The following is a 27,701-nucleotide window of genomic DNA, read 5'->3' on the forward strand; positions in this document are numbered from 1 at the left end:
TCTATGTATATATATAATTTTGTATGTAATGCCAAAAAGAAGAAATAAAAGGCATATTAAAATGCAGTACATAAATGATCAGCGTGATGAGCTGACTCGATTTAGCCATGTCCGCCAGTATCTTTTGGAACTGAGAGAAGTTTATGTGATATCAATCTGTAAATTTTCACACATCCTTTTCTCAACAAGACGTTGTTCATTTGTTGGAACCATCGATACCGGTCAAACTAAAGTCTTTGTATGGAAAACTCTTTTATTTGATGAGGTATCTTCCCGAAATTTGGCACAATTATTATCCAAGGCATCGCTTTAAACTCCGAATATATTGTTCAGATCGGACATATATAGCATATAGCTGTCATTTAAACTGACCGATCAAAATCAAGATAAAGATATTTTTATACCCTCTTTGCTATAAAAAACGCTCCTGTGGAGGTTATTATAGCTTCGGCGCAACCGAAGTTAACGTTTTTTCTTCGTTTTTTTTCTGGTAACCCAAATAAAGTTCATTTCATTTTGCACAACTCGAAAGTAGTTTCGGATTTATTTATGTTTTCGTAACAATTTTTGTTAAAAAATTAAAAGTCAATAATACTGACTTAAAAAATATTGGGATCCCAGAACTGACTCAGATTATTAAGCATATTTTTTAATATCGCTGACGCATTAAATGCTTTAGCCAATTTCAAAATATTAGTTTTTTGTTTAATTTTTGAAATAAATTATTTTCAATCTAATAAAATTTAAAAATTACAACAACTACAATAAATATTTTTATTTTTCAAAATAGTAACCTTTACAAATTTTCTTTTTACTAGAAAAAATTATTCCGACAAGTAACATACTTGTATATCACACTCTTACAATAAGCCAACCAACGCAACTACTTGGCCTTCCAAACACTAACTCGCATTTTACTATTTAACCTACACCGTCTTAAGGTTTTAACTTAGGTCAGTTAAGCTCACGCTGTATAAAATACGCCAAAGAATTAGCTTAATCTATTTATATGCGCTTATTTGCAGTCAACAGTAGTCTATTTGTGGAGCTAAAGGCTTAACATGTCTACAAGTGACACTTGAGAGTAGAAGCAGAGTAGATGGCAACACCCAACACACCTAAAACACACACGAACACATAGGCGTATATCTGTCAGCAAGTAATGCTTAGCAGTGAGGCACAGAAATATTTGTAAGTCTTGAAAAAAAGTAAAAAAAAATTAACACGCAATGTTGCATATGTGTGTGAGTAGGTATGTGCTGTTATTTACAGTATTTGCATAAGTACAAGTATGTGACAATGTTGAACCGCAGCGCAATGTGGGCTTGTCGCATTACATGTGGGCAGTGATAAAGCCATAGTAATGCGTTGTAAAGTAGATATGCGTAAAGAATTATGCGCTCAAAAATTCAAAGGAACATACCAACACACATACAAACATAGATATATGTGTAAATGCTAATGTTAATATAAACAGCTGTCAACTAAGCAGCTAAGTAGCTGCGTATCAAGGTATGTAAATTAAAGTGCGGCTAGTTTAAAGTTTAAATAAAATGAAAAACGAAAATATTTAAGCACAAGAGCTTACGCCAACTTGTCTGGGGCAACATGCCGCGTGTGTTATATTACTGTAGGCGGCGAGTCTGTGAGGTCTATAGAAATGACATTAAGTGTTGAATAATAGTATGCAATCGAAATAGTTGCTAGACAATTTAAGTAGAAACCTAACTGGTTCTAAAAGTACTAGTTTGGTTACTAGTGCAAAATTATCAGACCTTTTATTAAAAATGTAGCATCAAGCATGAAGATTATTTAGGCTATGTGACATGAGAAACCATTATAAACGTATCTGTGCAATTTACCGGCAACCACAATTGTAATTACATATTACAGGTATCCCCAAAGTTTTGTTATGTTCCTACCGACTTATTTTGTAAGATCATAAAGCTGTCTAAAGTAATATTTCCAATTGGCTTCTTCACTTCAAGTAAATTAAACTAATAAAAATCATAGGCAGGCATTCACAAACTGTTTCACCATTTTTTTTTAATTTTTAAGTAATAATTTTAAATCTGCATTAAATATTATATTATTTATTTACAGAAAAATAATATAATATATAATATAAATCATTTACCAGTATTAATCATTTGCAGTGTTTCACAAACATTTTATGATTGTCTTTGACTTTTTGTAGTAACATAAAGCTGAAAAAAATACCTTTTCTATTCATTTCGTTACTAAAAAATATATACTTAAATATATGTAACACGTAGTTCTTCCAAATATGTATTATTTTTAACACTTTTTATCTGCTTATTTGACTTACTTAAATATATTGTATATGTATGTATGTAAAATAAAACCAAGTGAAATGAAATTGTGAAACTATATTGATAATAAGCAGGCGTTAACAAACTTCTTCAATATTGCTTTTCACTTTTACGTAATTTGTAAGAAAAATTTTTGTAAAAAAATATTGACCTATTGAAAATTTAAATTTCAGTCTTTAAAACGACTTATTCCGATTTAATAAATCAGTTTTAAATCTTATCTTAGTTGGAAACAAATCTGGTTTTTTTGTAAATAATTTGCCCTTCAACTTTTTTAATAATGTGGTATCTTTCAGTGGAAGAAAGTCACAACTTCGCTTATGAATATAAGCTAACAACTAGCATCAGCCCAAAAAGCACTACTCCGCAAACAGTTCATTATATTATCTATTCAATGCATACCACATATTTTTGTGTACCTTTTGTTGTTGCAGATGCGCGAAAAGGTATTCTTTCTGTAGCAACTGCAAACAAATGAATAAGCAAGTGTAGTAATAGAATACAAAGGCACTTTTGAAATGCAGTTAACCTTGTGTGCGAACATTCACTCGATTATAATGCATGAGTTGTTGTTTAATTTAATAAAAGTTGCACGTCGCTGCAGTCTTAGAGACTTAATAAAAATAAAGTTATTGGAATACAATTCAGATTTATATGAAATAATATTGGTAAATGTTTATAATGAAAGCGAGTGAAATGTTGTTTTTGAAAACCGTTAGCGAATTTTTAGAGTAATTAATTATGAAAAATCTGAAAACTAGGAAAATCCACGGTAGGTTTGAGCTAGTGTTTTATTGAAATATTTTGAAATTTATGAATGCTGAAATTCTGACGAAAAATATTTTTTTGTAATGTTTCGAAAATAAATTAAGTTTTAAGTTTTAGAAATTTCCAAAAGTGTGGAATTTTGAATTTAAAATTAAGTTAAAATGCGAAAAAAGTATTAAACATTTCGAAAAAAAATGAAAACGAAAATGTATGTATTTCGAATTTGAAAATTATAAAAATAATTGTAAGTATGTATATAGTTTACTAGCTTAATAGCCCCACTTTATAGATATGATGGAGATTAAGCTTTTGGTATTTGAGCCCACATATTTGAACGAACATCTTGCATGTTTATAATTACGTTCATTTTAATTTTTCAACTTAAATTTGGAAAAATTAAAGTTTTGAATTTAAAACGCGAAGAACGCAAAAAAATATAGTTGTCCAAGTATTAAATTTGCACGAAAAAACAAACGAAAAATTATGTTTGGAAAAGAGTTAATTTCAAAAACAAAAATTCGTTTTTGAAAATTAAAAGAAATATTGTTGCGAAAACTTAAATTTTGGAAAATTGAAAATTCTGAATGGGACATTTAGAGCATTTTAGTTTTTCAACTTAACAAAAAATCAGTTCCAAATTTATAAAATTTGAAAAACTAAAGTTTTGAATTTGAAACGCAAAAAAAATAGTTTTCAGAATATTAAATTTCCAAGAAAAAAAAACAAATAAAAAATTAAATATGGAAAAATTTTAATTTCAAAAACAAAAAAAAAGTATTGTAGCGAAAACTTTAATTTTATGAATTTTAAAATCCTCAATGGGTTTAAAAGTTATAAGGTTATAGAGTTAATTTGAAAATCACTATAAAATTATGTTTCCACAATTGTTTATCTATTTTATATTTATTATTTTTACATCTTTCCAACAGAAAAATTATTTGCTTTCACAAAAATTAAATTAGCTCTAGACAAGCGCTAGCCAACACTCAGCGAAACCGCAGCATAGTTGCTAATAACAAGACAGACAATTTGTGGCAAGCGAGCGAGCGCCAAGCTTTTTCCACACGCAGTGCAGACAGGTCCACAGAAATAAACCAAGATATGTATATATAATATAAATATTACAATATTTTTACACACGCATATATTTACATGCGTGTATGTATGTCTGTAGGTATACTTTACGCTTGGGTCGCTCCCCGTTTGGCTTGCATTGATTACAAATTGCCGCATTCAATAAAATAAAATTCCACATTAATCGAGTTGAATGGGCGAGCGAACGAGCTCTCCCCACGAGAAAAGCAGACAAACATACACATGTGTGTATGTATGTGTGTCTGTGTTTAATGTTTTTCTTTGATTTCTTTGACTTTTATTTTTTCCAACAATTTCTGGGCGTGTAATCGGGCAATGGCCAGTCCAACAAACAGGCAGACCGCCAGTTGGAAATGCATGCATACTTATACTTAACCCACACACATATACTACGCCCACAACAAGCATGCATACAAGAACACATGTAAGTACATTTGCTGCGGCAGTTGGGGCAACTCTCGGCAATTGCTGGCTATCAGCTACCAATTGCTGTTGTTTGGCTAACGCAAATCGATTTTATTGCAAATAAAATTTTATTTTATTACGAAGAGTTATGGGAAAAGTGGTAAAAGTTGAAAATGATTGTTGATAAATTGATAACAATAAAAAGTGAAAACCAAAAATTACACAAATTTAAATACAGACGCATGTGTGCGTGCGTTAATGCAGTCGGTGCACAAATTGTATGCAATTAATGTATGGAAATTTCGATTTTTGTAACCAGTTCCCAACGGGCGAGCGTGTGGCAGCAATTCGTGCAGCGCCATCAACACATATCCATAAGATTTTTTGTTGTTTTTGCAGTTGACTGCGTTGTTTGAAGCATAAATATTACATTTAAACATATGTATGTATGCGCATTTATGGAAACACACACAAACATATAAGCATATAGCATGAATATATTGTAGTTCAATATGTCGTGCCTACCCTGCATCCAATATCTTCGCTGCTTGCCGCTTTATTTTTATCTCAGTGCTGCGTAAAGCCGCTGTCATATGAGTATTCAAATTTTTGGTTACATATTTTTTTTATTACAATAAAAAAATTTTCTAGCTTTCGGTGTCCGCTGTAGCAGTAAAAAGCAAGGGCGGAGCTTCAGGGCGCATAATATGCTCTTAACAATTTTCAATACAACTGAAAATTAGTGATTAATATATTTTTCATACATATCGATAATTAAATATCAAAATTATTAATCGATATATATACCATATTTATCGAAAATTTAATATCAAAATTAGTAATCGATGCATACTTATCAATATAAATGATAATTAGATTTAGAAATGAGTAATCGATAAATATTTAATACATACAAAGAAATTAAAATCGATATGTGATTCGTGAACGATGATTGCAGATGAGTTGATAATATTTTTAATGTCGAAAAATTTTAATTTTATTTAGTTATTTGTAATAAAATACGTCTTCAAAATATTAAGATCTTAAATATTTATTAAACTCCTTTAAAAAATTTATGTTTTTGCTAAACTTTTTTAATTAAGAATTTTAAGAATAATTATTTATTATTATTATTTTTCTTTAATGAAAAAAGTTGAAACTTTGCAACAAAAATTCAATATTGAAATAGTAAAACTTAATGCTTTTTCAGTAAAAAAATATTAACATTCGCCCGATATATATTTATTGAACACTTAAAGCTACCGCACCTTTATTACTTTCTGCTCCAACCACTAACACACATAATGTAAACATATATGCAAAAGCGTATCTATGTATTTCTAATAATCACTCCGAATCGATCGTTCATTAGGCGGCATCTTTTCAACTCATTTAAGCGAAATACATTTTTTTCTTTCAAAACAAATAAACACAAAAAATACAGAGAAATTAAACCAAAATTATATTTCCGACGTTTTCTCATCCTTTTCATGATTTTCCAGCTTTTTAAGTGTAGATAATGATATTGAATAAGTGATGAGTGGTAGAGAGAAGTGATATTTTACACTTAATTTTATAACTTTTCAAAGGAGGCGATATTTGATCAAATAAAAATTAATCTACAATTGAAAAAATAGTCACAATAACACAGTAATATTAAGTAGGCATAGTTAGTCTAGGAAAATGAAATAGCAATGTTTGAAATTTTGTAGAATGTTGGTACTTTTTTTAACTGAGAAATTTTTTTTCTTTTCAACTGAAAAAACCATGTAACAGAGGTGAAAAACAAACAGAGCTAACAGTGCTGATAGCAGATATTATTTGAGGCATTGCTGTTAAACCAAGTAAAAGTGACTTTTTGCATGAGATTCGAAATTTATTTCGATTAGAAGTGAAAATATAATATTTTACAATTATTATATTCGTTTATATTTACAATTGAATGTGTATGAACATTTTTAAAACTTCTTTATAAATTAATAAATAAAATGTATGTTTTTTTGTTTCTCTACAAATTTACGAGCAAAAAGTTTTACGCAGACTTTACGCATCACTTATTTTTTATCAGTTGATTTTGATAGAAAAAAATAAAGTTGAAAAGATATATTAAACTTTCTATATAAAGGCATGTGCTTTTTATATATAAAAAAAATAAAATTAAAAAAATAAGTAAAAATTAAGATAAAAAGTAAAATATAATAAATAATGTTACGTGAGCACAAAATTATGAAATAAAAGTACAAATACATTTGAAGGTCTCAGCACTAACAGCCCTCACTAAAGAAAACGAAAATTAAGTAATTGAATGAAAATATTAGTCGAAAATTTGTTACATGTTATGCCTGTTGTGTGAATTAAGGCAAGCCTATTAAAACTTTAACAACTGCAGTGGCACAAAGCAGCTTGCAAGCGCTGTAGCAATAACCCAACAACAAAAGCTAAGCAGTGGTGGCATGAACACTCGTAGATGAAGACATATTATTTTCAGTATATATGTGCATACATATATGTATATGTAAATATTTTTTATTTTTGTTAATTTTTTTCATCATTTTACCATTTGTGGTTAATGTATAACCGGTTTTTTGGGCTCATTTCATTGACGATTTCTTGTTTGGCATCTGTCGCCTTAAAAGGCAGCGCAAGACAACAAATGTGCTGCCAGCAGCAGTAAGAGTAGCAACAATGGTCGTAGCAATAGTTGCTCGCAAATATGTATGTGTGTGAGTGTTGGTGGCTTTAGCGTTTGGGTAGCAGCTGTCAGTTGCTGAGGCTTCAGTTGGGAATTGAAGCTACTCTAGATAGTTGAGGTATTTGTTTATATTGTTGTTGTTGTGTATTATGAAAAGATTTTGATCATCTTCTGGTTCTTTCCCGAATCTTCACACATACAGGTTTACCTTAATCTATTTCAGCTGATCTACAGACTACCATATATACTAGCTTTCTGTTCTAGGGGAACACAATTAGCACAAATTCATTACAAAAACAAACCAAACCGCGTCGAAGCTGCACCGAAGTTGTAATACTCTTCACAGGTCCATTGCTTATAACATAAACGGACATAAAAAGATATTTTTCTTGACTTTGATCGGCCAGTTTGATATTCGTGATATTTTGTGAAAATATCTTGTCAAAGTTTTCCAAACAAGAACTTAATTTTGATCGATCAGTTTGTATGGCAACAGCTGTCCGATCTAAACAATTTCTTCGGAGATTATAGCAATGGTTTGGGTAATAATCCATGACAAATTTTATGCAAATATCTTGTCAAAAAAGTTCCATACAAGAACTTCATTTTAATTGCTCATGTTGTGTTTTGTCCGATATCGGCGGATCCGACAAACGAGCGGCTTCTTGGGGAGAAATAGACGTGTGCAAGTTTTCAGATCGATAGCTGAGGGACTTGTTCGCGTATACTTGTATACTGACAGACGGACATGCTTAAATCGACTCAGCTCATCACGCTAATCATTTATTTATATTTTTTATTTTATTGCCCTTACATTTCATAAGCTAACACCGCCACTCCATTATACTGGGGTTATAGCAACGTGTGATAATTTTTCGTACAGATTTGCTCTAGTTGCTTAAAAGATTGTACTCAGACCTATATTGAATTTATACAGCATTGCAGATATTTGCGACTATTTGTATGAAAGATTATTTACTGTTATACAAGTAGGAACCATAAAACCAATTTATCTGTGCGGATGATTAAATCTTATATGCAAGTGCGTGTGGGTGCCAAGATTTCTGCTTGATTTTTGTTACTTGTATGCCCTTCTGCTCGCTTGAGAAATACTTGGCACTTGTAAAAGTGGTACATAACCTCCAAATAGGCAGCCTGTGCCAAGAAACTAACAGCAACAGTAAAAAGAACTATTATTTTTTATTATACAGGAAAGATATGAGAGAAAAAAATTTAAAATTAAAATTGAGCTTTGAATTTTATTAATATATTATCATATATTTCGAAAAAATTGTATATAAAATGCAAAAAAAAATATAATTAATTTTTTGGTTCATATTTACACAATGTTTTATGTGTGGTAATCAGCGAACAAATAATGCTAACAAATATATAAATAACTTTGCCTTTGAGGTTTGAGCGTTTTTAGTTTCTTTGTTGACATTGAAGCTGCGTACAAATGTGTCAAAAGCGTACACACTGGCAGCACGACGGACACACTTTACGTTTACAAAAACACATAAATATTTATTTTACAACGCCAAAACAAAATTAAAAAAAAAAATATATATTTTTTTTTAAATTTAGTTTGTGTTTTAAATACCTCAACGTAAGTAAAATTTAACAGCTTCTCGTATATGGATTTCTGTAATATCGTAGGTGTCTTCTAATGGCTTTGCGGATTTATGTAGGCGTAGCTTTAAAACTTGAGTTTAATTACGAAACGAATCCATTGATGGCGAAAGATAACAATCTTAAAAGCCGCAGGTGCTTCGAACTGTTAAGTTCAAAAAGAAGAGCTAAGCAGAAACTTGTAAAAAAGCGTTGTTCTTCAAATTCATATTTCTTTATTGTAAAAACCCTTTATCACAGCTTTTAGGAAAGATATACAGAACTCTTTGAAACAATGTGATATCTATATAAGCCCCTAAGATCCAACTTATACTTCATGAACAGTAAGTTCTCAAAAAATGGCATGAACCTAACGAACTGTTGATGAAACTGTAGGTCATTTCGGCCCAACCATTATAAAATGGTGTAAACGATTGTATTATTATTTGGCACTACCCACATATTTACTACACAAAGCTCACTTTGAGGTCTTTAATAAATATTTTTATTGAAAAGGAAGAGTAAAGCGGCGCAAGTGTCAGGGGTTCAGTTGTTGCATCAAACTTTTGCTGTAAAAATACTTAAAACCTAGCGTATTATAATCATTCGGTGCTAACTAGCGGTAGTTTATTTGATAGTACTCCATTTAGCAGTTATTGCTCGGATAAAAATTGAGCAATTGGACTAAAGGCTCATGTTAAACCCGTTATCCGTCTAGAATCACAGGGTCGTCTCTTCCATTTTTCTCCTATATCTGCTCTGATAAGAAGAGGCCAGAAGCCAATCATGGTTCTCGTCACTGCCATTTCCATTTTTTGATGGTTTAGTTTGTATAAGACATCACTGAGGATCTCATTCAATACGCTAATGATTTGTTATAGAAAAGTATTGACTGGTTCCTTTGTCGTATTTTTAACATAACCAAAGCACCCAAACTTGAAACACAAAATCGTAGCCGAAAGCTGATTTTCATCTCGAGATCCTCTCCTATCTTTCTTTAAAGCTAGTATTTTGGAAAGAAGGATTTCTAGTTTAGTTTGTAGAGCGTTTCCCGTTAGTCATTACCTTCGCACTCTCAAGTATTCGGCAAGAGCAATTAAAGCCGGGTCCAGGCTTAGTTTATTACTATTTGTTTCGCTTTTCTACCGCCGCACGGAACTGCAATGTCAAAAACACCAACTCGCATATGAATTGCAGATTATAATTATTTTCAGTACATTTATCTCAACTTCTGTCGACAAAATCTGCGACTCAGATTGCGTTACACGCGCTGCGGAGATTTAAAACTTCCGTTTTTTTGCAATACGAAGCATTCACCAAAGCTAAGGCCCACCATAATAGAGGCTGGGTGGGTATAAGAGCTGACATACTCAGTGCATTGCTATACCCGGCAGCCAACGCGAGTAGCACATCTTCGCGCTGCGCCAAATCCAATTGGCAACGCCTCCGCCCTGCAATTTTGCCTTTTCGGCTGAGTTTGATGGCGCTGCAGTAGCGCCGCAAGCCACGAAGAAGCTGAAACGGACTACATACATAAAGACTCGCATAAGATAAGTGTTCGGTATATATGCAGACTTCTACATGATCGTTTGAATAGTAAACTGTGTGCTTCCCACACACGCTACGACAAGCCAAAGTGCTTTTATGCAAACTTGATAGTAATTAAGTTGAATATAATGAACTCGATTCTTGCTTACGCGCTTTGCCCGCTTTGTCTCGAGTCGCTAAGTGCCCTTTGCAGTATGTGTTACTGTATAATGTTGTTGCTTTTGTTGTGGTAATTAAAAATGTGCGTTTAATTTGTTGCTAAATTTTTCGGGTTCAGCTTCATCTTTTGCACTGATGTTTAAAGGTCTCTTGGTTTGTGGTGACGCAGGGGGCGGAGGAAAACGCTAGGCAGACGTTCTAAATTGAAATTATGAAAGAAAGAACTTCCATTGTTTATTTGTTTTGTATTGAGCAGGAAACGGTTAAAGTGTGGTGGGCGTGGCGAGTATTTTTTCGTGTACTTATCGTAATCGCTAGTGGCTCAGCGAAGTGGAATAATTGAATGATGATGTTGATGAGCCGACTTCGTAATAAATTTTAATTATTCATCCTTGTCTGAGAAAGTAATTAAATAGAAAGAGTTCAATAAAACATTTCTTAAAGATGTTCTTTTTTACAATACTACGCCAGGCCTAATATTCATATAGTACAGCAGAAAACCCCTTAAATTGAAACAGCGACATGTTTGAACCGATTTGAATAAAGATTCTCTTTAAGACACAAAAGTGCTGCCCTATCTACTACTTCACCAACTTTTATGAAATGAATTCTTGTCTATTAGTTTAGACCGAGACGTTTGTGGTAACTGCGTTATATTTAGTAATACAAGTATACTCATTAGTACCAAGTTTTACCATTATTAAAAAAATGAGCGGTGAACTTATCAATATTGATGTGATAACTTCTAATTTCTCCACACATAATAAGTTTAATAATAATACTATGTTTTGGTTGAAAGAGATCAATAGTATTAAGAATTCTAATTTTAAATATTGTCAATCAATCAGTAACTTATCGTTATTCAAGCAATGTTTAATTGTTCGAGTCATATTATTTCGAAATTTTTTTATCCAAAAATAGCAATACTATTTGGACTTTAACTGAAGACAAATAAGTAAATTGTCATTCTATTTAATGGTCATTCAACTAGTGTGAAATTGTTCTAAATTGCCTTTCTATTATTGTTTAATTGTCATTCAATTAACATGGAACACTTAAGATGTTCAACAGATAATTTTTGGGTCATATTGAAAATGAATTTTCGTAATAGTGATCAATCATTTATCTCTACTTCTGTCGGTTTAATAATAAGACTACGCTTTGGTTGAAAGAGATCAATAGTATTAAGAATTCTAACCTTAAATCTTGTCAATCAATCAGTAACTTATCGTTATTCAAGCAATGTTTAATTGTTTTAGATATGCATAATCTCAAGTCATATTATTTCGAAATTTTTTTATCCAAAAATAGCAATATAATTTGGACTTTAACTGAAGACAACTAAGTAAATTTTCATTTTATTTAATGATCATCCAACTAGTGTGAAATTGTTCTAAATTGCCTTTCTATTATTGTTTAATTGCCGAACAATTAAGGTTTAATTGTCATTCAATTAACATGGAATACTTAAGATAATCAACAGATAATTTTTGGGTCATATTGAAAATGAATTTTCTTAATAGTGATCAATAGATTTTTTCTTCAGATGCTTAGGCTATGAACATTCCAAAGTGGCAATGGAATAGACGATGTCACCAAGCATAATCCGCTGGGCAACAAAACAAAATGAAGGAAAATTATGAGTACTGTTTTAAAGAGCCAAGAATAAGAACTAAGATATTAAATAGATAATACTTAATTGTTTCAAAATGGTTAAAAAAACATGTTAAAACACGTTAACTTCGGTTGCACCGAAGCTAGAGTACCCCTCACAAACAAAGAAGCTTTCATATAAGAACATTATTTGGATTGTTCAGTTTGTATGACAACTATTTGCAATAGTAGTCCGATCTCTAAAATTTCTTCTCATATTGTAATCTTGCCTTAGAAAATAAGCTATGTCAAATTTCGTGAAGACATCTTGTCAACTTTAAATGTTTTTCATATAGGCGGCTATGTGTACGAGCATAGTGATCTGATATCGGCGGTTCCGACAAATGAACATCTTTTTAGTGAGAAAAGGAGGTTTCAGATCAATAACTCAAAAACTGAGTGAATAGGATGCTTATACAAAGACAGGCAGACTGGCTAAATTTATTCAGCTCGCCATAGGGTCTCCGACGTTTCCTTGTAGGTATTACAAACATCGTGGGTTATCCTGTTCAGGGTATAAAAATTAGCACAATGGATTTTAATTAAAATTTTTTCTAACCAATTGTTATTAAGCAATATTTTAATTGTTCCCAATAAGTCTAAAAATAATAATAAATAAATATAATTAATAAATATTGAAATTTTTTACAAAAAATTGGCATAAATGATTTAATTTTTCTGAAACTAAAAATTGCGTTACTTAATTTTTTGCTTTTACAAATATTATGACAAGTGGTATGTATAAAAATAAATTATTTCTTTTTATCCAAAAATTATATATCTTGAAAAATTTTTTATATGCATAAAACCTTGAATTTTTTCGTTGCTAAATTCCAATTTTCTGCTAAAAAAAATAATAATTTTGCTAATTGCAAACATCTGGCAACACCGTCCGTAAGTGTTTCCTCATTTGCCGCACACTTTCTACTTTTAAAACACATTCTGTTTGTTTGACTTAAGTTGTCATTTCGTAATTATCTTGTTATGAATGATGCCAACGGCGGCACCGGGACTGAGACGGACAATTGCGGCGGCAGTGGCGTGTGGTCGTCACGGTCACATTTGTGGCATACTTGCACACATAAGTGGCGACAAAGAAAGTATAAGACACGGAAGAATTACAATGACTCGAGCATAAGTGTAACAATATATATGTATTTATATATGTATATACATAAGTAAATATGTAATTTCATATTACATGCCTTGGTTGGCATTTTATTATAATAACAAAAACAGCACAGCCAACAGGTAAATACAAATAATGAGTGAGTGAAAGGTCTAGTTAGTTATCGCAGAAACTGCCACTAATGGATATATGAAAGTGAAAATATGCTCGTAAATATGTAAGTAGATATAGATATGTTTGTATATATGTATGTATGTAAGCAATGCTTATCTATGTAGTTGTAAATATTTTTGTGGCCCAACGCTGGTGTTAATTTGAGCCACATAGCGGAGGTTAAAATTGCGTGCGGGTCGAAAACAAAACATTTATATATGTACATATATATTTTATATACATACAAACTTACAATTATGTAATTGTTTATTTATGCATGAAATCATTTCTCAGATTCTACTCCTCAAATCGCTAGCGGTCAATTGGTGTCGATAAGGTGGCAAAGTGGCTTGAACTCACTTCTAAAGGTACCGTTACGCATGTGTGTGTCTTTAAGCAACAACAATTAAGGCACATAACGACTCATATAGCAACGCAGAGCATTCCAAATATCAACAAACAGCGTAAATACAACAATTGCTTTGACTGTGAGAGACTCTTCAACGCTGTTGGCAGCGGCAAACAGCTGGTAGCGGGCGACCAAAAGCGGCACAGAACATGAATGCGTGTAAATGAGTGTGGCGAGCACAAAAGGTAGACGCATCGCACAGTGAAGAATGCTAAATTCGGTAGCTGGAAGATACTTGAAGGAAAATTATGACAAAATCGTGCAGCTAAAAACAAAAGAAAATATCTCAGAAAACGAAAAAATTAAAAGAATGTGGCTGGCGCGAGAAAATAGAAATTGTGTGAACTGTAAAAAAGGGGGAGAGTTTGTAGGTGCTTAATTAAAAGCAAGGTATTAGCCTTAATTTTGTTATTCAACAAACAAGAAAAGAAAAATAATACCGTTAAACTAGTGTGAATAGTTTTTTTTATACATTATACACATAGGCATATTCTTATTCAGCGAAAAATAATTTTTATGTTCATATTAGCTTTTTGATAAAATTATATACAATTTCTGACAGCGTGTTCTCAATGATAATATTATAGCATATATGATTATAATAAAAGAAGAAGACAAAACGTTAACTTCGGTTGCGCTGTTCACAAATAAAAAAGTTGCCATACAAGAACATGATTTGGATCGGTCTGTTTGTATGACAGCTATATGCTGTGGAGATTTGATCTGAACAATTTCGTCAGGGATTATACCGTTGCCTTGGACAACAGTCCTCGCCGAATTTTGTGTAAATATTTCGTTAAAGAAAAAGTTTATCATACAAATACTTGAATTTGAACGTTCATATTGCATGGGAGCTATATGCTATAGTGGTCAGATATCTGCAGTTCCGACAAATAAGCAGCTACTTGAGGAGAGAAGAACGTGAGCAACATTTTTTAATATATATAGATACCGAAAAAACTGAGCGGCTAGTTCGCGTATATACCGACGCCGATATGGCTAAATCGACTCACGCTGATCATTTATATACATATATATATATTACTCAAAGTCAAAAGTAGGGAAAATCTTTTTTCGCTATTTTCAGCAAATTTAGCAGGGCAATATTTATTTGCTCGTAACACTTGATTTATATTTATTCCTATTTTTTTGACGACACCCTTTTTTATCGTTTAAGCAGATAACGAAAAGTGAGTTGAGCGCGTCTGACACGATACCGTTTCATTGTTGTTGTTTTTTTATGCAATACATTGCCATTTTAACGATAATAAAAACTATCGAATGTTTGTTATGCCAACTCAATCTCTACACAAACAGTAAATTCATTGAACAAGTTAAATGAATCACGAAAAAAAGAGAGAAAAAAAGTAATAAAGAATGTGCAGATGATCATAGTGAGAGGGGTTTACGTACGTGAGAGAAAGAAATATAAATTATACATATTTAAGGAGGTAAGGATGACCAAAAATTTATCGAAGCAAAAGTCGTATTCGTGGTTTTATTTATCTACAAATTTTCATGTTATTTATTATATAAAATTATATTACAAGTATATTGTTGTGCTTCTTTTACATACATATATACACTTTTCCTCACATAATAAAGGTTCAAAATCAAATCTATGCTTTTAACTTAATTTTCTGTTTATTTAGGAGTTCAATGGCTTGCATTCTTCAATATTTTAGCTTCCACACAATTTCATATATTTATCAGAATATGTCTTAATAAATGAATAAAGCAAATAAAATGACAAGTGGGTCTGTGATAAGTCAAGAAAATATTATATTCATACTACGCGAACCAACAATAAAAATATAGGTACAAACATATATACCAATGTGTGTATGTATGTAATATCTGTGAACACTTTTTGGTGAATTATATTTTATAGCTATAATTTTCGATTAGCTGCAGCTAGTTCAAGAGCTGTTCGAGTTCAAGTAACAGTGAAGTATGTATATCATCAAAATTAATCATTTGTTAACATCACCAAAACCAATTACTACAAATACCAACGAAATTTCGCGTTACTATAGAAGATATGGTTGCCATATATTTATAGTTAAAACACTTAATTTAATATTAATTTATTATAATAATAATTTATTTATTAAATAAGTTTTTGTGAAGTTAACGAGTGTCAGCATAGCAAAAGCTGAACCGGTTTGAAAAATTTCTTATTTAAAATATTTGATGAAGGTTGCCACCTGTCTGAAAATTAAAAGTAAGTAATTGATAAGGCACTCAAATATTGGTAGTGAATTGTTTAGAAAGTTTGTATATTTAAATATTTTTTGTTAGCCTTGCCAGCTGTTTAAAAGTTTTAATTCAATAAATATTTGTAAATAAACAATTATAACAATATGGGTGCCAAACGGAGGAGCTTTATACAGGATTTTTGTGGAACATATTTTTGAGAAGGGCTGCCATCTGCTAAGGTTGTATATGGTAAAATTAATTATGAATTAAAATATTACAATATGGGCTTAACAAGCTTAAGCGCGATTTCTTTTGTATATATAAATACATATTTATTTGAAGGGTTGCCACCTATTTGAACTTTCTTATTGTAAGAAGTAAATAATAAAATATGGGCACCAAACTGAAAGGTATAAGCCCATATAACTCTCAGCTATATTTTTTGAAATGTTACCATATGTTAGAAAATTGCGATATAAACAATTTCATGCAATAAAAGCAATATTACTGGACTGACATCAAATAATACGTGTTTGTGTAATCTTAGTTTTAAATTTAAGTATTTTTAATATTCACATCAAACTAAATCAATCGCTTTATGACAAAAATATTTTTAAGTAGAGTTACCAGCAGTTTGAAAATTTTAATTGAATTAATTTTATAAAAAATATAATCAAATATTAAAATAGGCTTAAGCACGTTGTCAAACGGAAAGGATTTTCTACAGTATTGCCACCTAGTTGAAATATTTTATTTAATTAATTTTGTAAAATAAATTAAGTATTAAAATATGGAGATCACACTAAACAGGCCTCAAAAAGATTTATGCAGGAGAATTTTTGATGAAATGTTACCACCATTCTGAAATTTTTAACTCAAATACTTTTGTAAAATTAGCGAAATATGACGCTATGTGCATCAAAATAAACAGAATTCATCAAGATTTAATTCTGAGCCTTTTTTTTTTAAATTGCCAATTCTGTGATAACAAAAGGCATTTGCGAAATTTTAAAGGTAAATTTAAGTATTTTGAAAATTGGTTTCACCTGTTTTAATCTATGTGTGACAGCTTATTAAGTTTTAAACCACACAAGACAAGACGAGATATACAGAAATAATTGAATTTACATTTAAACACTATTTTACATTTTTATAGTCAATTATTACTTTTTAGAAACATATTAACCTTGTATTTCTATATAAAATCGTTTTGATAATTATCCTGCCTTTATATGAAAAAGTTCTAACTTAAAGTTAAAATACCTCCTAGTTCTAACTTATTTCTTTAGGAATTATGCTAAATGGTTGACATTCTCATACAATATCACTTAAATATATATTACTTGATAAATACTTAAAATATGTATTTATGTATAATATTATATACAAATAGAATAAATTATTGAAAGTAAAATCGATACTTTATTATCAAATATGTGCAACCTTAAAACCATTAATATACTCGTATATATACATTAAAGTGTAACTGAAAACTTAGTACCGTAATATTGCATTATTTTTTATAAATTCTAATTTTTCCACTTTAATAACCCGTACTTTACTCGCCGCATATATGCACACTCGCATACGTGCGGTTCCGTAAGTTGCACATATTAATTACCGGCGCACAATTGTTGTTGCTCTTTTTTGCTTAGCTAAGCGCATTAATACTAATATGTAACGGCTATTAAAAATAGCTAAATATGTACACGCATACTTACAAACTCTTCGTTGGTTATGAAAAAATTGAAATATGTTTGATAAATGCACCTTATTTGGTTAACAGCACATTTTCTTCGGCAATTATTGCTCACTCATTTAAATCATAGCACAATAACAATGATAAAAAAAATTAAAACACTTTAATGATGTTTTCCATATTTGGTTTGGAAACAAAAATAAGACGAGAAAGATATCTGCAGGAAAATATTGTTGATATTTGCCGGTTTAATGCATTTAAATAGCTTAAATAATTGAAGGAAAAATTTAAAAATATTTATATTATAAGTGTGGAGTAATAACGGTTAAAATTTATTATCATAACAAGCAAAAATAGTTTCACATTTTTAAATCTGCTAAAAAGTAAAAAATTAAACGCAATCTTCATCAATGTGTTTAATTTTAATGAAAGTTGTATGCATAATTATTGATACTTAAATTAGAAATATGTTCATACTAAAAAATTTTTAATTTACTCAATTAAGGGTATGGCAGCCTCAAAATCTCATTTTATTTACTACATTAATTTGCTTTACTAATTTTTCATTTCAAAGCTAATTAAGTTTTTAAATTATTTAATTTTCATTTATACATTTAAATGATTAACTTATTTATTACTAACTAACTCAATTTAGCGTACGTAAGCTGCGATATTTTATTTGTCATTTTATTTTTAATGTTAAATAAATTTGCAAATTTTTAATTGATTTAATTTTTGTTTATATAATGCAATTTTAAATATCTAAATATAAAAATTAACTAATTTATTACTAGTTATTAACTCAATTCAGAATATCTTCGCTTCAAAATCATATTGAACCGATTTATTTTTTATATTAATTTGCTCCTACATTTAAAGCTAATTATTATTTTTATTTATTTAATTTTCATTTTGGATGTATACATTAATTCGTGCGGTTTTCTAAGACAGGGCTCTACTAGTATTATTTCGCGTCGTGTTTATCTGTGTTCATTTCAAAGGTACTGTCATTTCGCGTCGTTTTCAGTAGATGTCATTTGTTTTAGCGTGAACAACAATTTGTTTCATTCATTTGAAAATGTCGAAATTTGTACCAGATAAAGTGTTTTTGCGCGGAGTTCTTCTTCATTAATTTAACATGAAGAAAACGGCTACCGAAAGCCATCGTATTTTACCGGACGTTTATGGTGACGGTTTAAAAGTGGCAATTTCGACTTAGACGACGGAGAACGACCCGGACAGCCAAAAAAAATTTCAAGACGAAGAATTGGAGACATTGCTCGAAGCAGATGCATGCCAGACGCAAGAAGAACTTGCAAAAGTATTAGGAGTTGATCAAGCAACCGTTTCCAGACGATTAAAATCATTAGGATTCATCCAGAAGCTTGGAAATTGGGTGCCTTATGAATTAAAGCCTATAGACGTCGAACGTCGATTCTGCATGTCGGAAATGTTGCTTCAACGCCACCAAAACAAGTCATTTTTGCATCGGATTGTCACTGGCGATAAAAAATGTATTCATTATGATAACCCAAAGCGCAAGACATCGTATGTGAAGCCCGGCCAACCATCGACATCCGCGGTAAAGCCGAATATCCATGGTGCCAAGGTTATACTATGTATTTGGTGGGACCACAAGGGTGTGCTCTATTATGAGCTATTGAAATCGGGTCAGACGATCAATGGGGACCTCTACCGAAAACAATTGATTCGTTTGAAAAAGGCCATCGCGGAAAAACGACCAGAATATGCGACCAGACACGAATCAATAATTTTTCATCATGACAACGCTCGGCCACATGTTGCAAGACCAGTTAAAAACTATTTGGAAAACTGTGGGTGGGAAGTTCTACCTCACCCGCCTTATAGCCCAGATTACCACTTTTTCAGATCAATGCAGAATGCCTTCACCGGAGTAGGCTTCACTTCAGAACCGGGTATCAGAAATTGGCTCGATTATTTCTTGACCTCCAATTCGGAGAAGCTCTTTTGGGATGGGATCCACAAACTGTCAGAAAGATCTGTAAACATCGTAGCTTCCGATGGGCAATACTTTGAACATTAAATGTATAAAAATTTTTTCACAATAAAATCTTAATTTTCGAAAAAAAAACGAATTAATGCATACACCCAATAATTTAATTTTAAATATTCAATGAAATATTTAATTTATTTAATTTTTTATTTAAATATTTAATTTATTTAATATTTTATAAATCAAATAATTAAGTAGTTGATTTAATTTTCATTTAATTAATAATAACGACATACTTAATTTATTAAAAAGCGAATTGATTCAAATTAGAGTATATCTGCTTCATTATATTATATTTGTCATTTTATTTTCTGTTTAATTTAGTGCCAAATTATTTTTAATGGATTTAAGTTTCATTCAATTAATGAAAATATTGATGTTATATATAATGTAATAATTCAAATAACGTATTGATTAATAAGCGAATGACGAATCGAACAAATAATGGCACAAAGGCAAAAGAAGATTAAATTTAAGAGCTCATAACACGTTTGAGAGCTATCCAAATACGCTCTTGTAATCTTTTCATCTCATTAACTTTATTGTGAGGCGGAGCTCCAATACGAGAGCAATTTGTTGGCGAACACTTTTATATCAAGTTATTTTGCTAAATTTGCTAACAATTATTCATTTATTAAAGAATAAAATGTGGTAGTTGCATGAAATCAGTGCCATGAAAAGTTCAGCGTAGCATAACGTGTAACTAACAGAACCCCTGGTACTACACGTTGTACCTAAAATATTTTTCTTGCTGTAAGTAGCCATAAATGAAAGTTTGTGTATGTTTATCTACATAGAGTTTGAAGTAGTTGGCTGTGATTCATAACATTTACGGCATATTAACACTAACAAGTGAAGCCATTGTTCCATTCTTTATATGTAAGCAAGTAGAAACAAATTTAGCTAGATATATTTATCGTAGCCTTGTAAATAGCGAAGTACATAGGGGTATATAAGTGGATCATTAATATGTACATAGGAGCAAATTTTTGCACAAATTAATTAATTCTTTTCACTAAGAATTCTAAAATCTAAAAAATTTTAATAAAGAATTCCAATTATTTAAAATTTTCGAAAAAAAATATAGCGTTTAAATTGTAGAAATTAATATAAATACAAGTATATATGTGTATAGCAATCGTTTATAAAACTTTTATTTAACTTTTTTACTATAACATTTTTCAGTTTCTTTTGTGTCATATGGCTACACTGTTTCTTGTGTTTTTTGTTTTTGAATATTGTCGACTCTATGGTCAGCGATTTGTTGATTTATGTACTGAAGTTTATTTACATTTTTATTTTATTTGTTGTTTTTGCATTCTTTAGGGTTTTCTTCGTAACTGTGAGTTAATTCAACTTCGGCGATTTGGGGTGATCTAATTTAAGTGCAATGCAATGCAAAATCCCATTAACCTGTTTACGCTCTGATTACGAAAATACTTTTGGCTAGCGTATAAGGGGATGCAGAGTTGTTTTCGCTTAGCTACAACTGGTGCGCTCGTGAGTTCTAATAAATGTTAAAATTAGTTTTTGTGTTTTACAAATTAGCGAAAATCACGGAAAGTTGCAGTGAATTGTTGAGTTAGCGGGTGACATCACTAGAAATTTATTTCATATGTGAAGAAATGTTGAAACATTTATGATAAAAAAACTTTCTAAAAAAATATTAAAAAATATATATCATTTTTTAAACCACTTTTAAATTATTGTTAATTTTAGTTATTAAAAATACCATGTTATATTTCAAATATATGTGTGTATGAATTTTGGTAGTTTGATATATCTATATATAGTTGTTTAACCAGACGAATATTTTTTCAAATATAATACTAAAAAAATTTTAGTTAAAATAGTTTTTATTAGGAATTTTTATAAAATTTTTACCAAAAATTAATGAGAACAAGATTTTGTTTTTATAGGCAAAAAAATAATATAGAGCAATAGTTTTTTTCAATTCGATAACATAACATTGTAGTCTTTTCATTGTAGTCTTTTCAAATAGTAAAGAACAGTCTGCTAATTAAACTAAAATTAAATGTATTTGTCAAATGATTTTTTCGAAAATGAAAAACAAAGTCCATCAAATATTAATGGAATGAAAATTTTAAATAGAGAAATATTTTGAATAAGTTCATTGTTTTTTCGAAAATTGTAGTTCTCCAAAAATTTACAAAAATAAAGAAAACAAAATTCAGAACTAAAATCAAAAAATAGTTTAAATAAAACAAAATTATCTTTTTCGAAAGCTGCAAAAACAAAATCTTGTTCCTGGGTGGTTTAAAATGTTAACAAAACAAATTCTACCAAAATTCAATGAAAACGAATTCGAATAATACAAAAACTAAATTTTATTCAAAAAATTTTCCCTGGGCGCTGTAAATTTTTTCAAAAAATTACAAAAAAAAAAAATATTCTACCAAAATTGAAAATATTGAAATTGTAGTAAATAAATATTTTGGGTAAATAAGTTGAATGTTTTTTCGAATATTACAAAAACTAAATCTCGTTGAAAAAAATTTTAATGGACTATTTTAAAATTTTTCCAAAATTCATAAAAAAAATATTTTAACAAAATTCGGAGTTTAACTGAAGGAATATAATATATAGTAAGTATAGTAAGGTGGAGCGAAAAAAATTTTTTTTATTCCTTAGCCTGAGGGTAAAATGTGTAGATTATAAAAAACAAAAATTTTTGGACAAAAAACAAAAATTTTTGGACAAAAAATAATAATTTTTTTAACATCCCACTCACTTTTAAAGTAAATTCCGAGTTAAAAATTTTTTTGGACAAAAAATCATTTTTTTTTTGGTTTAAACTCTTCATATTTATATAAAAATTACCGATTTGGCGGTTTTTGACTCAAAAGTTTTTTAACGCTTAAGGAAAGCATGTTGTCGTGTAAGATTTTTTTTTAACTCCAATGATGACCACAAACATTTTTTCTAAGTTGATAACTTTTTATTGGCCAGAAAGAGGACTCTCCACAAAACACTTATCAAACATTTTTTACGAAATAAAAATTTTAACTCGAAATTTACTTTAAAAGATGTTAAAAAATTTTTTTTTCCAAAAATTTTATTTTATTATGATCTACAAATTTTACACTCAGGCTATGCAAAAAAAATTTTTTTTCGCTCCACCCTAATATATAAGTCGACTGTCTTTTCGAGTATTGAAAAAGATTTCGTGATAAAAAACATATGATTGTTATAATAATCTAACAACATTACAAATATTTTTGTCAACATAAGTCTTTTGTAGACGTGAGTCTTATAAAAATGCATTTATGTTTTTAGTTCTATGCATTTCTTAATGCACCTCAACACCTTTGTTGCCGCCTTGCCAAGCATCTTTTCTTAAATCACTTAGTAACTAGGTGGACTGCAGCCGTGAGCAACTGGTTTTTTGAAATCATAGTTACAACAACAATAAATACAATAAATTCTTGAAGGTTTATGCAAAAGCAGCACTGCTTTGATTTATTGCAGTTAACAAACAATGCAATATCATTGATTATCCATAAAAGCTGCAAGCTGGATACTAAGTTGAAAACAATATATGTGTGTATATACATATGACCATACATATATATATATATATATATAAATGTATGTATTTTCTGGGCGCATATTTTGCGTGTGTCTATTGTGGGTATCAAATTGTAATCGAAATGTTGTTTTTGTTATAGTGATAGTGATAAAATTTATTAATTTAAAATTTTTTAGAGCTATCAAAAAATAGTTGAATACTCTGAAGCATCTTAGGAACAAAAATTCAATTAAAAGTATTTTAAATTTTTTAGTGATATGAATTAACATAATGAAGTATATATGTGATATTTATGGCTCTTTTCTAGATCTTTTTTTATTTATTAGACTGATAATAGATTTTAGATAGTTAATAGATTTTTAAGATTACTTTTAATACACAAAATAATTTTTTTTTTCATTTGTTCAATTAGAATTTATTTCTATAAAAAATAGTTTGCCTTAGACATTTAAAAAATGTAAATTTTTTTAATCATTTTATGTACTTGCATTATTTTTCAATTTGCTTTCATTAGTTTTCAATTATTATATTTTGTGTTTATACATATTTACGTATTTCATTACAAGTATTTTTCATTTAATTCATTATTACAAAATTAAGTTGAATAAAAAAAGACCAATTTAATTGTCAGCAAGTAAATTGTAAAAAAATCATATATTCGATAGAGACAAGTTTTTTTAAATGTAATTTGTACAAAACACATTTTTTTAATAATTAAATTTTTATTGAAAATTTATTTTAATATTTTAGAAATATTTTTAAAATTATTTTATTTTATTTCCTTTTCAGTCTTGCCGAGCTTCATGAATTTCATTTATTTTAATTATAGGCAGTAAAATTATTACAACAATAAATAAAAACTGCTTTACATTATGTAAAAAGTTTAAATAAATTTTTATTTTTTCGAATAAACAAAAAGTTATCGAAGAGCAGTTCCTTATCCTAAAGTAAGTATTGCATACTCCTTATTATTTCTTGCATCAAATTTATATAAACAAAATGTAAACATACACGAAAAAATGAAACTTAATAATTTTTTGTGTAAACCATTAAGCAAATACCGGCAAATTCAACATATTGCTCCACGAACAAACAAACGCTTAAAAATAATTCAAACAACTTTTTTTACGCAATTGCAGCGCCCACATACCCACACAAACAGCGCCAATACTTTATTTATCACTTTTGTAATTGTTGTTTAAGCTTTAAATTTTTGTTTTTGTTTTCTTTGTATTTCTGCTACCTTTAAATTTTTCAGCGTTTCACTTTATCGCTTAATTTCTTTTTTGCTTTTTCAGCACACACACACAAACGCTAGCGTGTACACTTTGTTGTTATGACTGGAGAGCAGACAGTGACTGGCTGCCAAGAATCATGTACATATGTATATATGTACTTTGCTTTGCTAATTTCTAGCAAATTTTACCGCATTTGTGGCTGTTCTCGAGTTGTTTGTTTAAGCGCAGACACTGAACACATATGTTGTTGTTGTTTTTTTATATTATTTTTTTGCAATAAAATATACACAGTGTAGCCCGCAATATCCGTTTCCGTTGCGTTTGGAATTTTGCACTTACTTTTTTTTCCAGAAATAGAAAAATTAATTTTTTTTAAATTTCTATTTCAAAATTTTTGCTGAAATTCGATGCACTCGCACAGCCTCAACACCCGATGCGCTCCGTTTCGACGCGCTACGCTTGGCTTGGTTTGCCTACGACTCTGTACGACGCTTTTGCTTTGTTGTTGTTTTGTTATTATTTGCTTGTTGTTATTTGTTTACCTATTGTTGTTGTTGTTTGTTTATTTTTGGTATCATTTAGCCACTTTGACAGTTGTCGGCTGCCGCTGCCACACGAACGTCTGCTCAAAGCAGTCGTTTTTGTTGCAAATTTTCAACTTTACAGGCAAGCAGTGCAAAAACACTTTAAGCACAAAAAGTAATTTATGATTTCATGTTTCTGGTTTTATTTTATTTGTTAATAGCAGACTTCAAAAAATTCTCAATTTTTCTTTGACCAACGCGCGCGTTCAACCGTTATGTATGACCGATACGTGTGGAATCTAAAAGACAACTGAGCACACGATAGCAAAGTTTGGCACACCCGAGCAACGCGCCACGCCATGCCGGCCAAACAGCCACCAGAGCAAAGCTAAAATGCCAGACAGCACCACACCCCCACAAACACCGCACCAAAAGCGACCTTCTCTCCACCTAAAACGGCAGGCGGTCGGTTTCAATACTCAGCCACTGTCTCTGTGCTCCGTCGTTTGTTTGCTATGTATTTGTGTTGCTTTGCTTTGGATTGTATTGAAGTAGTGTATCTGAGCACCGCAGTTTCTGCGAGCATAAGTATCTCTCAGTGGTTGTTCGTATCTAGCTGTGTTGTCGGTGGTGGCTGATGTCAAGCGCTATGCGCTACGCTCCAGCGATTTATGCTCATCCCATCGTTTATGCTTTGTGGAAGGTAGCATGCGACTTTGCCGGTCTGAGAGTAATACAGATAAAGTAGCATGCGATTTTTTGGTTGCTTAAACATAAAATTACAGGTGGGTGATGGTTGCATACAATGGGTGAGTAGCAGCTGAATTATATATAGTTAAGGGTTCATAGAAACACGAAGTTGATGTGGGTTTAAACTAAATACCCAATACTGCAGTTTCAAACCGGGTTTTACCTTATGATACCTTAGCCATATGCTGAATACGTGCTGAAATGCAAAAAGTCTTAAATATTTCCTTTCTAAAAGTTATGAAATTTTAAAGTGGAGCTTACTTTCAGTTTTTCAATGAAAGCTCAGTGGAAGTTTATTGAAAGCTCATTAACTCGATTTAGTCATAAAGAGAACTTCGTAGAAGTTTTTACTCAGTTGCCATTGTAGAAGCTGTCAAATTTCAGATGAAGCTTTTTTTCTTTTTTCAAATTAATTAAAGTTAAGGCCCAGTTTAAACTAATTATAAGCAAGGAAGAGAACAAGCGAATTTCCAAGTAGTTTCTACTTACTTCAGTAGACACAATGAAAAAATTTGTTTTTCTTTTTTAAGATGTTTGATGAAAGCACATTGAAAGCTCGTTTTATTTAAAGTAGTTACACACTTTACTAAGGAATGGAAAGGTCTGAGCTTTACGATATAGTAACTAATTATATAGTGCCTGAAAAAATTTGTTACACAATAGCCCATGGTATTGGTTAGCTAGCTCCAGTAATCCGTTGCTAAAGGTCAGCTGACTGCTTTTTATCTCATTACTAATTGAAATACTGCGCCTGGGTACGCCATTATCCTACTCAGTGATCTTGTCACAACTGGCAGAGTTTAATGCAAGCTGTGCCCAAAGTTTTGTAGGCGATGAAGTCTCTTGATAGAAGAAAATACTAAAGCATGTACTAAGTCAATCTACAACATTGGCATATTTAGACAAGGTCATTAGATACACTTTTGGCATGTATAAGGTAAATGTCCATCTCTCCTACTAATGATAAGAAATTACACGATATAAGAAAATTGTACACGTAATAATTGTATAAGCCTTAAGGGTTAAAGCAAAATTGTAAGAATTGATGATTGGCTAACACTATGGTATAGTTGTGCTATCAGTCGCAAGGCCTGGATTCGACTCCTACTTCGATCAATATGAAAACAGTTTTTTCTAACCTTTTGCAAGCAATGACAAACCTTCTGCCGTGAAGAAATGTTTTGAAAAGTCCATCTGAATAAAATTAAACAATATGCATAGATTTTGATGCTTTTTAAGCGGTCGAAATATCGGTTGCCGTAAACGTCCAGTAAGTGAAGAGCAAAATGATATAATTAAGTAATAAGACTCCTGAAGGAGATAATAACTTTTTATAGATGCCTCTTGTTTCTGTATAGATTCCTCGTATACCTATATCGCCTTTTGATATATATTAAGAAATGTCATAAGGGTTGAAGCAAAATGTAGATAATTAAATAAGTATCCAGCACTACCCATAAAGACGATCGATCAGAAATGTCTCAATACCTAAAAATTAAAATTAATGTTAGATCAAAGACTCAAAAACACTTCGAACTTTTGACGATCAGATACTACTCAAGAAGGAATTATGCCGATCAATGCTTTTAAATCTCCGCTGGAAATATAAAAATTATATTAGGCAAGATAATTACAAGGCCAAATAAGCTTTTGACATCATTAATTTAAGCGCAAAATTCTCAATACATTCTAAAATGTGTTTATACGAGGAAATATATCTAAACTGTGGGGGGTAAAAATACTTTTAATGC

The 27,701-nt window shown here is 30.5% G+C and overlaps 1 protein-coding gene across 6 annotated transcripts in view; it reads right to left on the minus strand.

The window, feature by feature from the left end:
- spri (Src homology 2 domain-containing protein sprint) overlaps nucleotides 1-27,701 on the minus strand; it is a 444,507-nt gene that overhangs the window by 147,710 nt on the left and 269,096 nt on the right. The window contains exon 1 of one of the 6 annotated variants that reach the window (XM_014229881.3): nucleotides 24,589-25,497. The exons of the other annotated variants lie outside the window; for them this stretch is intronic. The gene's annotated coding sequence lies outside the window, so the exon portion shown is untranslated. Of the gene's footprint in view, nucleotides 1-24,588; nucleotides 25,498-27,701 lie in introns of those variants that run through there. 6 annotated transcript variants of the gene reach the window in all.

Source organism: Bactrocera oleae, chromosome 5, assembly GCF_042242935.1.
Source record: "Bactrocera oleae isolate idBacOlea1 chromosome 5, idBacOlea1, whole genome shotgun sequence".
Classification (NCBI taxonomy): Eukaryota; Metazoa; Arthropoda; class Insecta; order Diptera; family Tephritidae; genus Bactrocera; species Bactrocera oleae.